Below are 22680 nucleotides of genomic sequence, written 5' to 3' on the forward strand. Positions count from 1 at the left end.
TGCACGGACCCCCAGGGTAAATTTGCTATTTTGGTGTTTAGACATTGGTCTCAGAGATATATTGTTATAAATCTATATATACCTCCACCCTTCTCTCCAAACCTTCTCTATGCTGTCTTGGAAAAAGCGGCCCCCTTTTGTCCCGGGAAACTTTTGGTAATGGGGGATTTTAATGCTATTATCTCCCCAGACATGGATAGACCTGTCCCTCCTAAGATGCATAACTCTGACTTACTTTCCTGGGCACGGGCAATGGGATTGGAGGAGATATGGAGATGGAGACATCCTGCCCTTAGGGCCTACTCGTGCTTCTCAGCTTCCCACAAGACTGCCTCAAGAATTGACTTAGCCTTCTCCAACCCATCGCTGTTGGTGGACGTAGTAGAAGCCTTCTATCTCCCTAGTGGATTATCTGATCACAGCCCTCTGGGTGTGGAATTCCGCTCGTCTGCATGTCGTGATGCGGCTTTGTGGAGGCTGGGGGCACAGTGGATCTCCCACCCCGAGGTGGCAGACATTATTCCGCCCGGGTTGGTAGATTTTTGGGATCATAATAAGGACTCTTCACCCGCAAATAGTTTGGGACACATTTAAAGCCTATGCCAGAGGCTTATACATTTCCACCATAGCTAGTGTCAAGAAACAACAAGGCCAACAAACTCAGTCACTCCAACAGTCAGTTGATGATCAGGCTGCGGTGTTTATTGCAGACCCCTCGCCTTCTCATTTTGACTCGCTAAATGCAGCTCAGAGTGCATTAAACATACATATGTCAGAGGTCACTAGGCTAGACATACATACAGGTAGACAACGGTTTTTTGAGCAGGGAGACAAAAACGGTCGTTTCTTGGCTATGTTGGCTCAACATGACCATCCACTCACAGTAGTCTCCAGCCTGCGTTCCTCGGATGGAGAGATAGTGACGTCCCAATCTGACATATTGGAGATGTTCATTGCCTTCTATGGAAAGCTCTATGCCTCCTCTCTTCCCTCCGATTTCCGACCCAAGTCACTACAAGATTTCTTGGATCCGCTGGCACTTGGTTGGCTCTCGGACGCGGAGAGACAGTCACTGGTCCAGCCTTTTATGGCATTAGAAGTTTTAAACCTTATCCGCTCCTTCCCTACCGGTAAGGCACCAGGGCCAGACGGACTTCCCATAGATTTCTATCGAACTCACTGCGATCTATTGGCACCCATTCTGGCCCAGCTGTATACTACTTGCCTGTCCAAGGGTGATTTACCTCCATCAATGCACCAGGCATACCTGACCTTAATACATAAGCCCCCCAAAGACCTGGAGCTATGCGCATCTTACAGACCGATCGCACTATTAAATAACGATCTTAAAATCTTAACCAAATTGCTAGCCTCCCGTCTCTATCCATTGTTACCATCAGTAATTGATCCTGACCAAACAGGTTTTATGCCCAAGAGGTCCACCGACGTAAATCTTAGGAGACTTTTCACTAACATCCATACCCAGCATCATAATTCGGGGACAAGGGCCATAGCTCTATTAGACATAGAAAAGGCCTTTGACACAGTGGAATGGCCCTTTCTGTGGGAGACTCTCTGAAGAATGGGCTTCCCATTAAAATTCATTTCGTGGTTACAGGTGATATACAAGTGCCCCACCTCTTCGATTCGACTTGGCTCCAAATTATCATCTCCCTTCAAATTGTTTAGGGGAACTAGGCAGGGCTGCCCCCTCTCTCCGGCCTTGTTTGCCATAGCCATTGAGCCAGTTGCTGAAGCCCTACGTACATCGCCCCACATTAAGGGGCTGCGTGTTGGCTTGCTGGAGGAGAGGGTAGCCCTGTACGCTGATGATATGGTCCTTTTTCTCGCAGATGCTGGCCCGTCACTCCAAGGTGCACTATCGGTCCTAGACACATTCTCTGAGGTGACGGGTCTTCGGGTCAATTGGTCAAAATCCACCCTATTCCCCATAGATCAGGAAGCAAAAAACACCTCTCCCCCTGACAGCCCGTTGAGATGGGTAGACACCTTCAAATATCTTGGGGTCCAGATCTCTGCCCATGCCCAAGATTTCATTAAACTAAACCTTGACCCAGTGGTGGGGGATATGAAACCTAAACTCAAATCATGGAGCAATCTACCCTTATCAGTTTGGGGTAGAGTTAATCTCCTCAAAATGAAAATTATTCCCAAATTTACTTACCTTTTTCGCCACTCCCTGCAGTGGATCCCCAAATCATTCTTTACCAAACTTAACCAAAAATTTTCAGACTTCTTGTGGGGCCCCACCCCACCCAGATATAAACTGTCTACCTTGATGAGGCCTACATCACAGGGAGGCATGGCTTTCCCAGATTGCTATAAATATTTCCTGGCCTCTCAGTTAGTGACGGTGGTCTGGTGGTTAGTCCCTGACAAAACTAATGCGGCCTCAGCTTTAGAAGCTACGGTGGTGGGTTCCTGGGAGGCCCTTCAGCTTTTAATCCATAGAGGACCACGCGCCCTGCACCCACTAACCCCCTCCATGCACACTACTTTGCGAGCATGGCGAATAGGTCTTAATATTGGTAAATACAAACGCTCTGAACTTTCCCCCAACGCCCCGTTATGGTCAAACCCCAATCTACCACATATCTTTAAGCTCACAGACCCCCAATTATGGACTAAATATGGTATTAAATTAATATCACAAGTTGTGTCACAGACCTCGTTGCTTTCTTTTGCCCAGTTATCCTCAATGTACAACCTACCGAAACACTACCAGTTCTGTTATTTTCAACTAGCACACGCATTTGCGGCTCAATTTCCTCACTCATCTTGCATCCTGACTCAATCCGAGCTGGAGAAGACGCTCAGATCTGGTTGCGCTGAGAAACCTACATCACGTTTGTACGCGCACCTGATATTTGTGTCCCTGCCACCTCTGGATGGGCTCTGGTCCCGTTGGCAACACGATATTCCTGCATTGGATAATGATGACTGGGATGACGTCTGGGATTTTCCCTTCAGGTCACTTGTTTCCATAAGAGACAGAGTAGTACAATTTAAAATTGTTCATAGGGCCTATTTTACCCCACATAGATTACACTTGATGAACCCTCAGCATTCTTCGGAATGCTGGAGATGTGGTCTATCTCCAGGGGACTTCGCACACATCTTCTGGCACTGCCCAAAAATACAGCAGTATTGGGGAGAGGTACTTGACTTGACTAACAAGGTGGCTTCAACTAATTTATCACCGCTGATGGAGATATGCATACTGGGTTTATTAGAAAATATTGTTCCAACCATAGCCAAACGCACATTGACCAGTTTACTACTCTTTTATGCCAGGAAGTGTATCGCAATGCAGTGGAAAAAACCTAACCCCTCATCAATTACACAGTGGAAACGTTTGGTCAATGAGAACCTCCCGCTATACAAAGACACATATGCTAACAGAGGTTGTCCTTTGAAATTTGACAAAGTCTGGCGTAAATGGATGGAAGTATTGAATATTTCACAATGAACACAGATTTACAATAGTCTTCAGGTTAATATACTGATTAGAATATTGTGTCTCTAGGCTCAGCTGTCTGAAATTTCAGGCTTAATTTGTTATTGTATCTAACTGATTAGTTCCTTCAGAGGAGGACCATCTGCATACCTAGAATGCTGTTATTTAACCTAGCAACTCACGCTGTCAAATGTTCTATTTAATCTGGCGCGGTCTTGATGTACTGTAGCAACCATGTGTTATTGTGTTGTTTGTCTCAAAATTCTTAATAAAAATAAATAAAAAAAAACAAAAAAACATGGAGATGCCGGTAATCGGCTCTCCTCGCCTCACACTGACAGAGTATGAGAAGAGGAGAGCCGATCAGCGGCATCTTCTCACAGGGGGACATCTAGGGATGTAATCAGGGCACTGATAAAGAAATAAAGTGTAACAATACAGTGCCCACCAATACCAGCATACAGTGCCCACCAGTGGCAGCAATCAGTGCCCACCGCTGCCCACAAGTACCACAAATCAGTGCCCATTAGCCATGCCAGTCAGTGCTGGCAATCAGTGCCACCTATCAGCGCTGCCCATCAATGCCCATCAGTGTCGCCCATCAGTGCCCATCTGTACTGCCTATCCATGCTGCCTATTCATGCTCACCAGTGCCGCCTACCAGTGCCCGCCACTGCTGCCCATCAGTGCTGCCTATTAGTGCCACGTATCAGTGCCACCTATCAGTCCCCATAAGTGCGGCATATTAGTGCCACCTCATCAGTGCCCATAAGTGCTACCTCATCAATGCCCACCAGTTCAGCCTATCAGTGCCCATCAGTGCCGCCTCATTAGCACACATCAGCGAAGGTGAAAAATTACTTAGTTACAAAATTTACTGACAGAAAAAAAAAGTAAAAAACCTTTTTTTTCCCAAAATTTTTGGTCTTTTTTTTTAAAAAAAAATAAAAAACCCATCAGTAAATACCACCAAAATAAAGCTCTATTTGTGTAAAGAAAATGATAAAAAATTAGTTTGGCTACAGTGTAGCATGACTGCGCAATTGACATTCAAAGTGCGACAGTGCTGAAAGCTGAAAAATGGCTTCGGCAGGAAGGGGGTGTTAGTGCCTGGTAGGCAGGTGGTTAAACAATGCACTGTTATATTTTTTTACTGTTTTGCAATTTCCACTTTTGGTTGTTTGTGTGATTTTACATTTGTTATTTATTGTTGTTGTTTTTATTAATATATTTTATTGTTGTAAAATATATTTTGTTATTTATAAACATGTTCTGTGAAAATTTTTGAGTTTTTTACAAGTTTGTGACAAGCAAATAAAACCGTTTTATTCTTTTATAATCTCTTGAGTTATAGTGCTTCATAATTATAAAGAAGATATCGTTAGTCTGTATTGTGCTTTGAAAAATGTCACTTGACTTTTAAAAAAAGTAAATGTAATTGGTATTGGCAAGTACTTGAAAAAAAGTATCGGTACTTTTACTCGGTCTTAAAAAAGTGGTATCGGTGCAACCCTAATATGCATACCCCTCCCCCTTTTTTACCCACTCTATCTCTGCGATAAAGGGTATACTCTTGAATGGTTCCCAGCCAATCATGAGAGCTGTTGAACCAAGTCTCTGGAATTCCCTCAAAATCCAAATCCTCCTCGTACAACAGTATCCCTAGTTCACCCATCTTGTCCGCCATGCTTCTGGCATTGGTGAACATGCCACGTAGTTTAGACTGGTCTCATATTATCCTCTTATTGGGTGTTCCGAGATTGCAGCTAGGACTTGTTACTATACTTACCTTGGGTTTATGTGCTTTAGTCAACGTACCACTAATGCCCCCAATACTACCTTCTGGAATATGTTCCACGCTGACTATTTCTACCTCTGGGCCCCCCCATCGCCTAGTTTGAAAACCCCTCTAACTTTTTGGCCATCTTTAGTCCCAGCTGATCTGCACCCTCCTCATTTAGGTGCAGTCCGTCCCTTCTATAGTACTGGTGATTGACTGAGATGTTGGCCCAGTCCTCCAGGAACCCAAACCCCTCCTTACTACACCAGCTCTTCAGCCACTTGTTTACTTCCCTAATCTTCCTCTGCCTTTCTGATGTGGCTCGATGTACCGGTAGTATTCCTGAGAATACTACCTTGGAGGTCCTTTTCCTCAATTTAGCTCCCAAGCCCCTATGTTATAAACGTTTTAAATATTTATTGTGTGACTATTAGAAAAACAAAAACCCTGAGACTGATTTTTAAGATGACTTCTGAAAACGTTGTTGTATTAACTTGCTGTACCGTTTGTTTTAACTAACTCCATAGTAAGTTGTAGGATGATTAGGCTTAACCATATATGGTAGAACAGAGTGTACAGAAAATGATGATTAGCCAATAAAGTATGTACCATTTTGTACCAGACACCCTATCAGTGTTTCCTCAGCCAATAGAAACGTTATAGCTGTATTATTGTAGATATTAGGAGGAGGGCTGTTCATCCCTTTGTATGATTCTTACTGCATTCTTTGACTTGTAAGCATCATCCATTTGTGTGACACATCTGAAATAAATTGTCTGCTTTTCAATACATCTGGAGTTTGACTGATCACAGAAGAAGAATAATCCTAACACCTAAAATCGTTCTTTAGGACACTCCATCTTCCTCTGACTTTGTCATTGGTGCCAACGTGCACCATTACAGCCGGGTCTTCCCCAGCCCCTCCCAGTAATCTGTCCACCAGATCCATGATGTGCCGAACCCGAGCGCCCGGTAGACAACATACTGTTCGGCGCTTCAGGTCTTGGTTACAGATTGCCCTCTCTGTCCTTCTAAGAATTGAGTCCCCTACCACCAAAATCTGTCTTTCCTTTCCCTTTGCTGCCCCCCCACTCTTACTGGAGGAGTTCTTCCCCCGGCAGCTAGGAGAGTCCCTCAGCTCCAGCAGTACTGGTCCCTGACTGGTTTTACCAATGTCACTCAATGGAGCGTACTTATTAGAATGGTCCAACCCTGGATCAGCCTCCCTGGCACTTCCCCCTCTACCCCTCCTGACTGTCACCCATCTACTCTTTCCTAGTGCCTACACCTCTTCATCTCCACCCGCCTCTGTGCTGGCCCCTGCCGGCACCTGCTGGTTACGTTCTGCTCTCTCCTTTAGTATGGAGAGACTTCTAAGTGCTGACAGTTGCTTCCCCAGATTCAGAACCTGGGCTTCCAGGGAAACAATGTGCTTATATTTTGCACAGCAGTGTTCGACCTCGATCGGATGATCAAGGAACACATACATGCCGCAAGATGTACACCGAGTCGCATCTCCACACCCACCGGGCATCGTACCTACTAATTTAATGAGGATTGTGGATTATACCCTGTCCAAATTACCTAACAACTAGCTTCCTGACACTAATACTCAACAAGACAATACCCAGGTACTCAACAAGACAATACCCAGGTACTCAACAAGACAATACACAGGTACACCCACTGACCAACATGCGCGCGCACACACACACACACACACACACACACAATACACAAGTACTAACGATCCACACACACTACTCAGACAACACTCAGGTATTCACAATACACAGGTACTACCTGACACTAAGGCCTCATGCACACGGTTTTACAGCTGCTTTTTTGAGCATTTTTTGCAGCTTAAAAAGGCCTGTCTATGTTAGTCTATTGCTTCATGCCCACCTAGGCGTTTTTGAGCTGCAAATGGCATAGGCGTTTTTAAGCTGTAAAAAAAACCCGGGACCAGTGGGTTCTGAGAGACATTTTTCAGCTGTAAAAACGCTCAAAAACATCGTTCACCAACGTTTTTTAACGTTTTTGATCCATTGAAAAAAAAAAAAAATTTGAAAAAAAAACCGCTAAAAAACGCTAACACGGAAAAACGCTCAAGAACGCTCAAAAACGCTATTGCAAAAATGTTGGAAAAATTTTTTAAAAATCACTGCAAAGATACTGGTGTTTTCATAACGTTATTTTAACATCCCGTGTGCATGAGGCCTAATACTCAATACAGCCCACGTGCACTCCCAGCACTCATGTACTTACAATACACAGGTACTATGACCCCTGTTATAACCTCCTGTCTTCAACTCTGGTTTTTTAACTCACCACTTAGTCCAGTTCCACTTGGTCTAAGTTCCAGCAAACTCAAAGATGAGCAGGCTCACATTGAGTTCTACAGAAGGTTATATAGGCCTCAAGCTCCTGTGACCAATTAACCACTCCCCTTAATTAGTAGGCTGAAGGAAGCAAAGAAAAAAAAAGCAATTTAACCACTTCCCATCCCGTCCATTATCATATGATGTCCGCAGGAGGGATCTCCCATCCTGGGTGGGCGTCATATGATGTCCTGGGCTTCCCAGCCCTCTGGGGGGTGCGTGCGCACCAACGTCGCATCACTCGGGAGCCAATGCGCGTGCCCGGCGGCCGCAATGTCTGTTGGGCACCTGCGATTGCCCGTTAGTAGGGATGAGCCGAACACCCCCCTGTTCGGTTCGCACCAGAACATGCGAACAGGAAAAAAGTTTGCTCAAACACGCGAACACCGTTAAAGTCTATGGGACACGAACATGAATAATCAAAAGTGCTAATTTTAAAGGCTTATATGCAAGTTATTGTCATAAAAAGTGTTTGGGGACCCGGGTCCTGCCCCGGGGGACATGGATCAATGCAAAAAAAGTTTTAAAAACGGCCGTTTTTTCAGGAGCAGTGATTTTAATAATGCTTAAAGTCAAACAATAAAAGTGTAATATCCCTTTAAATTTCGTACCTGGGGGGTGTCTATAGTATGCCAGTAAAGGGGCGCATGTTTCCCGTGTTTAGAACTGACACCAAAATGACATTTCGAAGGAAAAATTCCATATAAAACTACCCGCAGCTATTGCATTGCCGACAATACACATAGAAGTTCATTGATAAAAACGGCATGGGAATTCAACACAGGGAAACCCCAAACCAAAATTAAAAAAAAAAATGATGTGGGAATCCCCCTAAATTCCATACCAGGCCCTTCAGGTCTGGTATGGATATTAAGGGGAACCCCGCGCCAAAAAAAAAAAAAAAAACAGCGTGGGGTCCCCCCAAAAATCCATACCAGACCCTTATCCGAGCACGCAACCTGGCAGGCCGCAGGAAAAGAGGGGGGATGAGAGTGCGCCCCCCCTCCTGAACCGTACCAGGCCACATGCCCTTAACATTGGGAGGGTGCTTTGGGGTAGCCCCCCAAAACACCTTGTCCCCATGTTAATGAGGACAAGAGCCTCATCCCCACAACCCTGGCCGGTGGTTGTGGGGGTCTGCGGGCGGAGGGCTTATCGGAATCTGGAAGCCCCCTTTAACAAGGGGACCCCCAGATCCCCCCCGTGTGAAATGGTAAGGGGGTACTTACCCCTACCATTTCACTAAAAAACTGTCAAAAATGTTAAAAATGACAAGAGACAGTTTTTGACAATTCCTTTATTTAAATGCTTCTTCTTTCTTCTATCTTCCTTCATCTTCTTCTTCTTCTGGTTCTTCTGGCTCTTCTGGTTCTTCCTCTGGCGTTCTCGTCCAGCATCTCCTCCGCGACATCTTCTATCTTCTTCTCCTCGGGCCGCTCTGCACCCATCCTCTTCTCTTCTTCCTTCTTCTCTTCTTCATTTTCTTCTCCGGGCCGCTCCGCACCCATGCTGGCATGGAGGGAGGCTCCCGTTGTGTGACGGAGTCTCCTTATCTGACGGTTCTTAAATAATGGGGGGCGGGGCCACCCGGTGACCCCACCCCCCTCTGACGCACGGTGACTTGACCGGACTTCACTGTGACGTCATGGGGAATGCCACAGGGAAGTCCCAGAACCGTCAGACGAGGAGACGCCGTCATACAGCAGGAGCCTCCCTCCATGCCAGCATGGATGCGGAGCGGCCCGGAGAAGAAAATGAAGAAGAGAAGAAGGAAGAAGAGAAGAGGATGAAGAAGAAGATGAAGAGAAGAGCGGGAGCCTCCCCCCATGCCATGGGTGCGGAGCGGCCCGAGGAGAAGAAGATAGAAGACGCCGCGGAGGAGATGCTGGACGAGAACGCCGGAGGAAGAACCAGAAGAGCCAGAAGAACCAGAAGAAGATGAAGGAAGATAGAAGAAAGAAGAAGCATTTAAATAAAGGAATTGTCAAAAACTGTCTCTTGTCATTTTTAACATTTTTGACAGTTTTTTAGTGAAATGGTAGGGGTAAGTACCCCCTTACCATTTCACACGGGGGGGCGGGATCTGGGGGTTCCCTTGTTAAAGGGGGCTTCCAGATTCCGATAAGCCCCCCGCCCGCAGACCCCCACAACCACCGGCCAGGGTTGTGGGGATGAGGCCCTTGTCCTCATCAACATGGGGACAAGGTGTTTTGGGGGGCTACCCCAAAGCACCCTCCCAATGTTGAGGGCATGTGGCCTGGTACGGTTCAGGAGGGGGGGCCGCACTCTCGTCCCCCCCTCTTTTCCTGCAGCCTGCCAGGTTGTGTGCTTGGATAAGGGTCTGGTATGGATTTTTGGGGGACCCCGCGCCGTTTTTTTTTTTTTTTGGGCGCGGGGTTCCCCTTAAAATCCATACCAGACAGGTCTGGTATAGAATTTAGGGGGAACCCCACATCATTTTTTTAAAAAATTTTGGCCGGGGTTCCCCTTAATATCCATACCAGACCTGAAGGGCCTGGTATGGAATTTAGGGGGACTCCCACGTCATTTTCTTTTTTAAATTTTGGCTCGGGGTTTCCCTGTGTTGAATTCCCATGCCGTTTTTATCAATGAACTTCTATGTGTATTGTCGGCAATGCAGTAGCCGTGGGTAGTTTTAAATGGAATTTTTCCTTCGAAATGTTATTTTGCTGTCAGACTGTTCTAAACACGGGAAACATGCGCCCCTTTACAGGCATACTATAGACACCCCCCAGCTACAAAATTTAAAGGGATATTACACTTTTATTGTTTGACTTTAAGCATTATTAAAATCACTGCTCCTGAAAAAACAGCCGTTTTTAAAACTTTTTTTGCATTGATCCATGTCCCCTGGGGCAGGACCCAGGTCCCCAAACACTTTTTATGACAATAACTTGCATATAAGCCTTTAAAATTAGCACTTTTGATTTCTCCCATAGACTATTAAAGGGTGTTCTGCGGCATTTGAATTTGCCGCGAACACCCCAAATTGTTCGCTGTTCGGCGAACAGCCAATGTTCGAGTCGAAGCTCATCCCTACCTGTTAGCAGAGCAGAAACGTGGATCTGTGTGTGTAAACACACAGATCCACATCCTGTCAGGTGAGAGGAGACCGATCGTGTATTCCAGTACAGAGGAACACCGAATTGTCTCCTCCCCTTGTGAGTCCCCTCCCCCTACAGTTAGAATCACTCCCTAGGTAACACAATTAACCCCTTGATCACCCCCTAGTGTTAACCCCTTCCCTGCCAGTGACATTTATACGGTAATCAATGCTTTTGTATAGCACTGATCGCTGCATAAATGTGAATGGTCCCAAAATGGTGTCAAAAGTGTCTGATATGTCCGCTGCAATATCACAGTCATGATAAAAATCGCAGATCGCTGCCATTACTAGTGAAAAAAAAATAATAATAAAAATGTCATAAAACTATCCCCTATTTTGTAGACACTATAACTTTTGCGCAAACCAATCAATATACGCTTATTGTGATTTTTTTTACTACAAATATGTAGAAGAATACATTATCAGCCTAAACCTGAGGAAAAATTTTTTTTTTTAAATTGGGATATTTATTATAGCAAAAAGTAAAAAATATATATTTTTTTCAAACTTGTCATTCTTCTTTTGTTTGTAGCGCAAAAAATAAAAAACGCAGAGATGATCAAATACCACCAAAAGAAAGCTCTATTTGTGGGGAAAAAAATAATAACAATTTCATTTGGGTACAGTGTTGCATGACCGCGCAATTGTCATTCAAATTGCGACAGCGCTGAAAACTAAAAATTGGCTTGGGCAGGAAGGAGGTAAAAATGCCCAGTATTGAAGTGGTTAAAAAGTGACAGAAAAAGGTGTTAAAAAGCTACAAGGAAAAGCCCCAAAAAGAACCTAAAAATCCAACCCAGCAATCAAAAGCAAAACCTGTTCACACTCTCCACCCCAGCTTCCCACTGTTTAGCTTCCAACCAGCAGTCTGGCCTGCCTGAGGGACAAACATTTCTCAGTGCTCAAGAAACCCCTAGTAACCTCTGGAGGAACGCTGGTTGAGAAAAGCTGACGTAGAGTAACTGCATATACTGCAGCTTTTCTCAAACTTTTTAATACAGAGGAACACTTTAAATAATTTCATGTCTCAGGGAACCCCTTTTAAAATATTACATCTCTAGCTCCTGGCACATTTGCATGGTCAGTAAGTTTTAGGTGTTATAATACATGCAAAAATTAATGTAATTAGCATATTTGACACCCAGAGTAGTTTTTTTTTAAACATTGGTCTGTTCTATAAGAAAAATTGTTTCCTGATCAATCACCAAATGTAACAGATAATGATAACAACTAAGTAAAAAAAGTGCATTAGCTATTTTTTCCAAATCATTTGAAGATCACATCCAACACCTGGACCAGGTGTTCACCCGTCTGGCCCAATACAGGTTAAAATTGAAGACCAATAGGTACCACTTGATGCTACAGACGATCCAATAACTTTGGTTGTAAAGCCCCCAGATCCGGCCAAGGTCCAGGCGTTTCAAGAGTGGCTTCCTCCAAAGACTATCACCGAGCTACGCTCTTTCCTGAGACTGGTGGGCTATTACTAGCGGTTCATTCCCAGTTTGTGCAAATCACCACTCCTCTCACCCAGCTGCTGAGCAGCCAGCCTATGCAGAGAAAGGGGATCTTCTCCCTAAATCCAGTCCCAGTGGCAGGAGCTGCAGCAGCAGGCTTTTGAAGTTCTGAAGCAAAACCTGACGTCCATACCTCTATTGGCCTACACCAATTACTGGAAGCCCTTCCATGTGTATATGGACAGGAACTTGCAAGGCCTGGGGGCCGTTGTGGCCCAAGAGCAGGAGGGACGCAAAAGAGTGATTGCCTGCGCAAGTTGCAGCCTGTGGCCCATAGATCGTGACCCCCACAATTACAGTCCCTTTAAACTGAAATTATTGGCTCTGGTGTGTGCCATCACGGAAAAGTTTGTGGAGTACCTCATGGGGGCAGAAATAGAGGTTTTCATGGACAACAGCCCCCTTGCCTATCTGGAAGCGGCTTAGAACTAGAACAAAGGTGGCTCACCTGGCTGGCCCGCTTCATCTACAAGATACATTACAAGCCTGGGAAGTTTAACAGGCATGCGGATGTCCTCTCCCGGTATCCAGTGGAGTGCCAAGGTGAAGATGTGGACTTGGGTCAGGAGAACCTGGAGGTAGCCCTTGTTCTATCTGCAGCTACCTGATACTCCTCCCTCAGGGGTAAACAACCAATTCCCCAGGTTGGTCCCATTGAAATCTACACACTTGAGGAATGGGCTCTGCTCCAGCAGAAAGATCCTGACCTCATACAGGTACAGCGTTTCCTATCACAATGGCACAGGCCATCCTTGCGAGGATGTCAAAAGTTGCCTAACACAGTGAAACCATTTTTGAGACAGTGGTATCAGCCCAGGGCAATGTACTGTATCGAAAGGGCACACCTTTCCAATGAACAGCGGGACATGAAAGCCGTGGTCTCCCAGTTGCATATCCTTAAGGTCTTTCAAGTGCTACATGCCTCAAGTGGGCACTTTGGGGCAGATCAAACTGAAGCCTTGGTCAGGAGGTATTTCTTTTGCCCACAGTTAGCAGAGTGTGCAACAGGCTTGCCGGGAGTGTGCAGTCTGTGCCATCCATAAAGTTTCCCCCAAAAAGATTACTTCAATGACTGTTATGACTTCAGAACCCTTAGAGCTGATGACGATAGACTTTCTGATGGTTTCCAGCTCCCCCTCCAGGTTCCACTATGCCCTAGTCTTTGTGTTTTTTTTTATTAAGTTTGTTGTGGTAGTGCCTTCCAAAGACAAGACGAAACAGCCCCAACCACAGCCAAACTGTTTTGGGAGCATGTGGTTCAGTACCGTTGCCCCAAGTGCATACTCTTGGACGAGGGCCCAAAGTTTGAGTCACAAATTCTGTCAGAGTTGCACTGTTTGAGTGAAATTTGAAAGTCACATACCATGCCTTACCACCCTCAAGGTAATAGGGTCCTAATGTTCGGATGCTACGGCCGCTTACTGGTAGACCTCCTGCTGAACTCTCCAGAACTCCCAGTGCATGTGTGCAAGAGTAGTGGGACCGGCTACAAAAAGCCATGCAGGTAGTTCTGGACTGATGCAAAGACTTGGCTGAGAATGCTGTCGTAGATGAACTACCATTGCAAATGGAAGACCAAGTAAAGAACCCGAAATATAAAAGAGGCAACAAATTGGAGCCAAGGTGGGTGTGCACTCCTTATCAGGTGGGGAAGCAACCTTTTCCACTGACCCCAGTGTATGACATGGTCTCAAGGGGCTTTGAACCTAACAAAAAATGGCTCCACTGCAGCTTGCTGAGGCCTTGCATACTGAGTGGGGATTGACCTGCCAAACCTGCCGCAGACAGAAGGGGTGAAAACAGTGGATATTCCTCTTGTACAGGAAGTCCTTTCGATTGGTACCTGCCACCCACTATACCTGGGCCACTGGCCTCTGTTGATCTTGAAGAAAAAAAAATACCACTGACTCACCTACAGACAGTAGGCACTGCTCCCAGAAACTGCCAGTCCCACTGACTCCCTAGCAGTGTTAATTTAGTTGACAAAATTTTCATCCAAATTTTCGTCACTACCTTTTTTAAAGTGACGAAAACAAAACAAAAAGCACACCACATTTTTATCCACTAATGAAAACTATGACAAAAGAGTGCGCATGCGCGCGGGCACGGGAGCAGACATGTTCTGACCTGCTCCGCACGCCGCCGGCCTTTGAAAGCTAAAACGAGCCGGAGGGAAGCCGAAAAACCCGCTGCTGGTTAGCGGATCAAGCGATGAATCGCAGAGGAGGGGGCACAGCTAAGAAAAAGCCCCCACAAACAAGCTACTCGTTCCGTTCTGGGAACACAGCAGCATGGACCCCCCCATCCAAGATGGCGACCGGCAGGAGGACAGATGCACACTCAGTAAAGCAGGTGAGCGGGGCCCAGAACACTCAATCTCCCCCTGCAAGAGCCTCCTTTCAAACCACTGCGGCTGCAGACATGGATGGCGCTCGGGACCCCTTCTCCTCCCAATCACAGGAAGACACGATAAGATCACAGAAGGGTGAGTCCCCACACTTCTCTCTTTCCCTCTCCCATACCTACCAGGGAGAGGGAATAGATGGTGCAATCTCCCCAGCCTCCTCCATGGAGAGGAATATGGCTGAAATAGCTGAACTTGCCCCAAGTCAAAACAGCACAGCAAGTGAACAGCCTCCCCCACCTCCAGCACCATACTCAGGAGATTCTGTCCTCCTTGCTTGCTTTTCAGCACTATTGCAACAAGAACTGACCAAAGCCTGTCAATCAATCACTGCCGAAATGAAGCATGATTTTAATGATATAGGAGAAAGGCTGGATCATATTGAATCTAAAATGGATGGCACAGTTCGGAGAGTTAACCAGAACTCAAGCATGATATCCTCACTGCAGGAGCAGTTAGATGAAGCCAACGCCAAAATCGAAGATCAAGAAAACAGATCCAGGCGCCACAACTTCCGCATACACGGACTACCAGAAATAGTAACAGATTTGGAAGCAGCAGTGCATACATTAATGCAAGATTTGATTCCAGACATCACGCCACAGCATATGGAAATCGACAGAGTTCAAGATGGCCCCCCGAGGGATGTGATAGTCAATCCACACTTTTACAGAATAAAGGAGCAAATAATGACCGCAGCCCGTGGTAAGAATGAAATCAACCTCATGGGTCACCCAATACAGATTTTCGCGGACATTTCACAAATGACTATCCAAAAAAGACTGGCCCTAAAGCCATTATTGGCGCAGCTTACTAACCGCCAAATCAAGTATCGATGGTCATTCCCTTTTCGTCTGTCCTTTACTTTTAAGGGAAAGACATATTCCTTTACCAACTTTCTGGATGGAGAAGACATCCTTATGAGCCTAGGCATAATCTCCAGAGAACCATCATCCCCAAAATCTCGATCAGAATTGGATCGCCCAGTCTCACCTATGTGGGAACAACATCGCCCACGATACTCCTCAAGAAAACGACACCCAGCAACAGGACCAGACGGTTGATGGAACAGAACACCCTGATGATTAGCTTTTTTCCCTTTCTGCTCCTGCAGTGACAAATACTATCACTGCACGGACCCCCCTGAGGGACTTGGAACTCATACGGTTGGCTACGTTTGAGCCAGTTCAACATGTCATCATGACATTAATGAGACTTCCTTATGTTTGGAGGAACATAGTCTCCTCCACTTATTGAGAGATTAGTTTAAAATCTCCCTATCAATATCTGCTAGTTTAAAATGCAGGCGTTACAAATTTTTTTGCAAATGATTCCTCAGTTTTGATTGGTTGAGCTCAGTGAGATTTCAGCTAATAAAGAATATTAGCCTATTAGTTTAGATAGGATTCCCTCCTTACAGGAACAATATTTTATACTGAAGGAGCCGGGGCGGAACCGCATGCCACTTTCTAGCAAGCTTGCCGTCACCGGTTGGGTGGCGATAACCTCGCTCCACTAGACGGAGATTATGATCTCCAGGACCTTGAACTATATGCCCTTAATTTTATATCAGATGCTTATGTACTTATTTTCTAGGGGGACGGGTGGACAGTGGTCCAGTTCATCTTACCCCAACATTGTTTTCTCATCTCTTCTCTCTTTTTCTTTTCTCCCTCTTTTCTCCCGGAGTGCACCCCAAGATCCGAATAATGATGAAGAATCATATTGAGACACCCTCGGGCGGACGGAGATGGCAGACAACTACAACGGGCAAGTACAGACTGTCGAACCATAATGTTAAGTTCACTAGTACACACATCCCATACTCGCATTTTAACACATAATGTCCAAGGATTAAATTCCCCTACAAAACGTGCCAAGGCCTTTCAAAATTACCATAACTTGAAAGTAGATTTCCTACTCCTCCAGGAGACACATTTCTCGCGCACTTCAGCTCCCCGTTACCTAAATTCTAGATATCCCACTTTTTACTTGTCAAATGGTCCAGATAAAAAGAGAGGGGTGGCAATTTGTATCGCCAAGAGAGTACCATTTACCCCTAACATGGTCATTAAAGACAAGGAAGGGAGATATATCATGGTTGTGGGTACAGTAAATGAAAGTGCTCTCACACTCATATCATATTACGTGCCTAATACGGGTCAAGTAACATTTTTCGAAAATATGCTGAAAATCCTACTCCCGCATATACAAGGCAAAGTAATACTGGGAGGAGATAGTAATGTCTCCCTAGATCAAATTTTGGATAGGTCTAATGTATACAAACCCATTGTGAAACATATTCCCAAACAAGGCATTAAACTAGCTCGGATGCTACATTCCCATGATCTAGTAGACGTATGGAGAGACTTTCATCCCACAACTAGAGATTTTACACATTACTCCCAAGTCCACAAAACATATTCCCGCATAGATCATTTATCCATACAATCCACATTACTGCCGTCGATTATTTCTGCTGAAATAGTTCCCAACTCATGGTCAGACCACTCACCAGTTTTAATGTCACTATCCGATCTCTAGATGAGACCACAACCCTCAACCTGGCGGCTCAATGCTTCACTACTAAATGACCCAATAGTATATGCTGAACTAGAGAAAGAACTCCGACAATACTTCATTGATAACCATCCTAGCGCCACTTCCCCCGGCATTAATTGGGCAGCACATAAAGCCACTATTCGTGGTAAGCTGATCCAAATAGCCTCTAGAAATAAGCGAAACAATATGCAGAAGATACAGCAACAGGAAGAAGAATTACATAAAATAGTCCAGGAACAAAAAGCTAACCCTCAACTAGATTTACGCCATAAAATAGATATAGCACGGTCAGCACTAAATTATAGTCTCACAACCAAAGCTGAAAAATACCTCCGCTGGGCTAGACATCGCTTCTATACCAGGGGAGATAAACCTACGACCCTTTTAGCAAGAAAACTTACCCCCCGTCCATTCAACTCTGCCTTGCCGAGAATTCGCACGAGAGAAGGGAAACATACCCAAAACCCCCAATTGATAACACAAGAATTCTCAAGGTTCTTCACCAAATTATATAACAAACCTAACCCATTTCCCAAAACCAGAGCAGACAAATTTTTTCATGATATCTCATTACCACAAGTTGCACGAGAACATATAGAGCTAATGGAAGCAGATTTCACTGAGGGGGAAATTTTAGCAGCTATTAAGTGTCTGAACCCTTCAAAAGCACCTGGCCCGGATGGCTTTACGGGCCACTATTATAGAAAATACGCAGCCATATTGACCCCGCACCTATGTTCATTTTTTAATGCAATAAGGAAAGGTGACACACTAGGTACATACGAAAATGAAGCCCTCATACAAGTAATCCCTAAACCGGGGAAGGATCATGGAGACCCGGCCAATTACCGCCCTATATCGCTAATTAACACAGATCTCAAATTGATGACTAAAGTGTTAGCGACCAGAATGAACACCTTCCTAGCTAATTATATTCACCTAGATCAGGTGGGCTTCGTCCCCGGCCAACAAGCCCCAGATCAAACCCGTCGGGCGATAGATATTATAGCTGCGCTTAATTCCAACTGGGATAATTTTGGAATATGGAAAGGTATGCTACTTTCATTAGATCTTTGTAAAGCGTTCGACTCGGTCACATGGGAATATATATATTACGTATTAAGGAAGTACGGATTCGGACCCCATTTTCTAACAACATTACAGACATTATATAATACACCTACGGCTAGAATTCAGATAAAAGGCTATAAATCACACACAATAAACATACACAGAGGAACAAGGCAGGGATGCCCTTTATCACCTATACTATTTATTTTAGCATTAGAACCCCTAGCGATCAAAATAAGATGCAATAAGGATGTAAGAGGCATACATTGCGGAAATGGCGAGCAGAAATGTGCTCTGTTCGCCGATGATATCTTGATGTTCATCTCCTCTCCGATTACTTCTCTTCCCAACCTATTTCAAATCCTACGACGCTTTTTGGTGTTTTCGGGTCTTACCATTAATCATTCCAAATCTGAGGCCTTGAATCTCACGTTAGAACAGCAGACAGTCCAACAACTACAAACGTCATTCCAATTCAAATGGCAGAAAGATAAACTCCCATACCTAGGTATATTTCTAACCCCCACCATACAGACCCTCTATAAAGCCAACTACCCTCCTCTGTATGGAAAATTAACAACAGACTTATCAAGATGGGCTGTCAGCCCTCCATCATGGTTCGGCAGACTGTACTCAATAAAAATGAATCTTTTACCAAGATTGTTGTATTTGTTTAGGACTCTCCCGATTGCTATCAACAGATCTGATCCAGAGGTGTTTCAGAAAAAAATAATGAAGTTCATTTGGGGGAACACAAGACCTAGGGTGAACAAACTAACTCTCAATGCCCCCAAAATTAAAGGAGGCTTGGGAGCCCCTAATTTGATAAAATACTTCGAAGCAGCCCAATTGGCTCAATTAATTCGCTCTCATTCGGGAGCACCTGTACCGCCTTGGATGAAAATGGAATCAGCCCCTTTCCCCACAAAACCCATCAGCCACATGATGTGGCTTAACATGAAAGACAGACCAACCTTTATGTGCCCCACACTATCCTTCTCAATGAGTCTGTGGGATAGATTACAAAAACCTTTTGCTTTCCGCTCCATACATTCTCCCATAGCCCCCTTGGCGGGGAATCCAGATTTCACCTCAGGTCTTAATCCCCAAAGCCTATCATGGTGGACTAATAAAGGCCTGATACGCATAGCCGATATGTGTGACCATAAAGGTATATTATCGAAACAAGCACTAATAGAAAAGTATCAATTACCTAACAGAGTCTTATCGTTATCTCCAGATAGTTCATTTCCTGCATACTCTACAGCGTAAGACTGACATTCTATCTTCCACCCCAATGGAATACCTATGCAAGTCTTATGATAAACACAAAGGCCACATATCACTAATCTATAGCATTCTGACTTCCAAAACGGGGAAATTACCCTACATGCTAAGGTGGGAACAAGATTTGGCGATAACGATGGAAACTGACAAATGGTATAAAATGGCACAGATGGCTTCAAAAGGCTATGTTAATACATCCCTGATAGAAGCGAACTACAAAGTTATATTAAGGTGGTACATGGTCCCGGCGAGAATCGCGACATATATTGCTGATGCCTCTCCTTTGTGTTTCAGAGGATGCGGCAAAGAAGGTACAATGTACCACACTTGGTGGACCTGTCCCAAGGTCAAACGATTCTGGATACGGATTTATAACTTCATATATTCACTGACCCAGGTTAACCTTACCAAATCCCCACAACAAGCTTTATTGGGAGATCAAGTAGAAGGAATACCTAGTCATACCAGGAAACTCATATCTTTTTTTTTATTTACAGCATCTAGAATAGCGGTGGCGGGAGCCTGGAGAAAGCCTCTGATTCCGTTTGAAATGGTTAAAGCAAAACTGACATGGATCATGATTAATGAACGCCTATCGGCAATTCTTTTAGATAAACAGAGGGCTTTCGACAGGATTTGGGAACCATGGTTGTCCTATTTATCAACAGGTTTTGAAAATTAACGGATCCTGAGAGGGATCCCTTGGGGTGCACTCCACCCGAATTTCTCCCTCACTCTTCTCTCTCTCTTCCACTTTTCTCTCTATTATTCCTATCCTTTTTCTTTTACTACTCTACTTCTTTAATAATCTACGCAGGACCTCCTACCTAAGACGTTACCATGGGAACAGATATGAAAAATCTGACATATGAGTGACAAGAGGGGGGTGGTGTGGGGCGGAGACCCCCGGCCCACAGTAAAGATCCCAATTTGGGTGGGCAGTCGGGTCCCGGCGGCGCACTTCCTCTCCACATAATGCAATAAAGTGGGAGATAAATGCTTGAACTGATGAATAAATATAATAAGTAAAACATATACCCAAATGTAATATGTTAGGTATTTAACCAGGATACACATGTAAGTTGGAAACATCTGACTGAGTGAGTACAGACGAATAGATATTCCTGTGGTGAAAAGAAATAATGCATAATATGGAATGTTCATAGGAGTCCTGTAGACCATATAGGCCGAAATATGTGACCCCCCCCCATTCTTTCCCCTCCCCCTTTTCTTTTTTCCCATTTAATTTTAAACTGCATATGTTGTGCAACTTGTACATGTAATTCTATCTATTTTTCAATAAAAATCATTGAAAGGAAAACTATGACAAAAATCAATTCCGTTTTTTGTTAACGAACAAAAACAAAATGCATCTAGCAAGCAAGCGAGTCAAGTCCGTAGCATGCTTCGCTTAGCAGCAGTTAGCATCACTGGGCAGCCAACATTCCTGGCCTCTGAGTCCTCAGATGACTAACTGCATTACAGGCCTCCTGACAAAAGCCCCACTCCCAAAGACCGTCCAGAGCAGAGAGCACTGTGAATGTGTATATACAGTATCTCACAAAAGTGAGTACACCCCTCACATTTTTATAAATATTTTTATATCTTTTCATGTTACAATACTGAAGAAATTACACTTTGCTACAATGTAAAGTAGTGAGTGTACAGCTTGTATAACAGTCTAAATTTGCTGTCCCCTCAAAATAACTCAACACACAGCCACTGATGTCTAAACCGCTGGCAACAAAAGTGAGTACACCCCTAAGTGAAAATGTCCAAATTGTGCCCAATTAGCCATTTTCCCTCCCCGATGTCATGTGACTCGTTGGTGTTACAAGGTCTCAGGTGTGAATGGGGAGCAGGTGTGTTAAATTTGGTGTTATCGCTCTCACTCTCTCATACTGGTCACTGGAAGTTCAACGTGGCACCTCATGGCAAAGAACTCTCTTAGGATCCGAAAAAAAGAATTGTTGCTCTACATAAAGATGGCCTAGGCTATAAGAAGATTGCCAAGACCCTGAAACTGAGCTGCAGCACGGTGGCCAAGAGCATACAGCAATTTAAAAAGTCAGGTTCCACCCAGAACAGGCCTCGCCATGGTTGACCAAAGAAGTTGAGTGCACGTGCTCAGCATCATATCCAGAGGTTTTCTTTGGGAAATAGACATATGAGTGCTGCCAGCATTGCTACAGAGGTTGAAGGGGTGGGGGGCAGCCTGTCAGTGCTTAGCTGTCGTCCCAGAAGGAAGCCTCTTTTAAAGATGATGCACAAGAAAGCCCGCAAACAGTTTGCTGAAAACAAATAGACTAAGGACATGGATTACTGGAACCATGTCCTGTGGTCTGATGAGACCAAGATAAATGTATTTGGTTCAGATGGTGTCAAGCGTGTGTGGCGGCAACCAGGTGAGGAGTACAAAGACAAGTGTGTCTTGCCTACAGTCATGCATGGTGGTGGGAGTGTCATGGTCTGGGGCTGCAGGGCCGATCCTGGGCGGGTGTGCAGGGTGCTCAGCACCCCAGTGCTGCAGAGGGGGGGGCGCCGAAATGTCAGACTGCTCTCCTCCTTCCTCCTCTCCTTGTGTCACACACAGAGCCAGTTCTAGCGTAAGGCAGCTGCTAGGGTTCCAGGAGGGCACTGAAGCCGGGAGTGACAAAATGTCCCTGAAGAAAAGTTACTCTGCCGCCACCCTCTGCTCTTATCTGGCTCAGCAGCACAGGTACAGGCACAAAGCACACCATGACAGGCAGCACATCCCCCACAATATGAACTTCAGCCACTGTTTCCAGTGGCGGAATTACCAGTGTCGCACTTGCGCTCTGGCATTCCGCCACTGTGAGGGGCCCTCAAGACCCTGCACCTCCCCCTGTACCTCTGGGCCAGCTGACATCTCTAACTATACAGGGGAGGGGGGCGATCGGCAGCTCTGTGATGTCCCTCCAGCCAGCACAGTTCACTTCCCGAGTGTCAGTGTATACAATGGAGAGGGGAGGGGCCTCTGACCTGAGCCGGCACCAGATTCAGTGCACAAGTTTGTCCCTCTGCTTGTACACTCTAATAGGGCGTACACACG

Source organism: Aquarana catesbeiana, linkage group LG02, assembly GCF_042186555.1.
Source record: "Aquarana catesbeiana isolate 2022-GZ linkage group LG02, ASM4218655v1, whole genome shotgun sequence".
Lineage (NCBI taxonomy): Eukaryota > Metazoa > Chordata > Amphibia > Anura > Ranidae > Aquarana > Aquarana catesbeiana.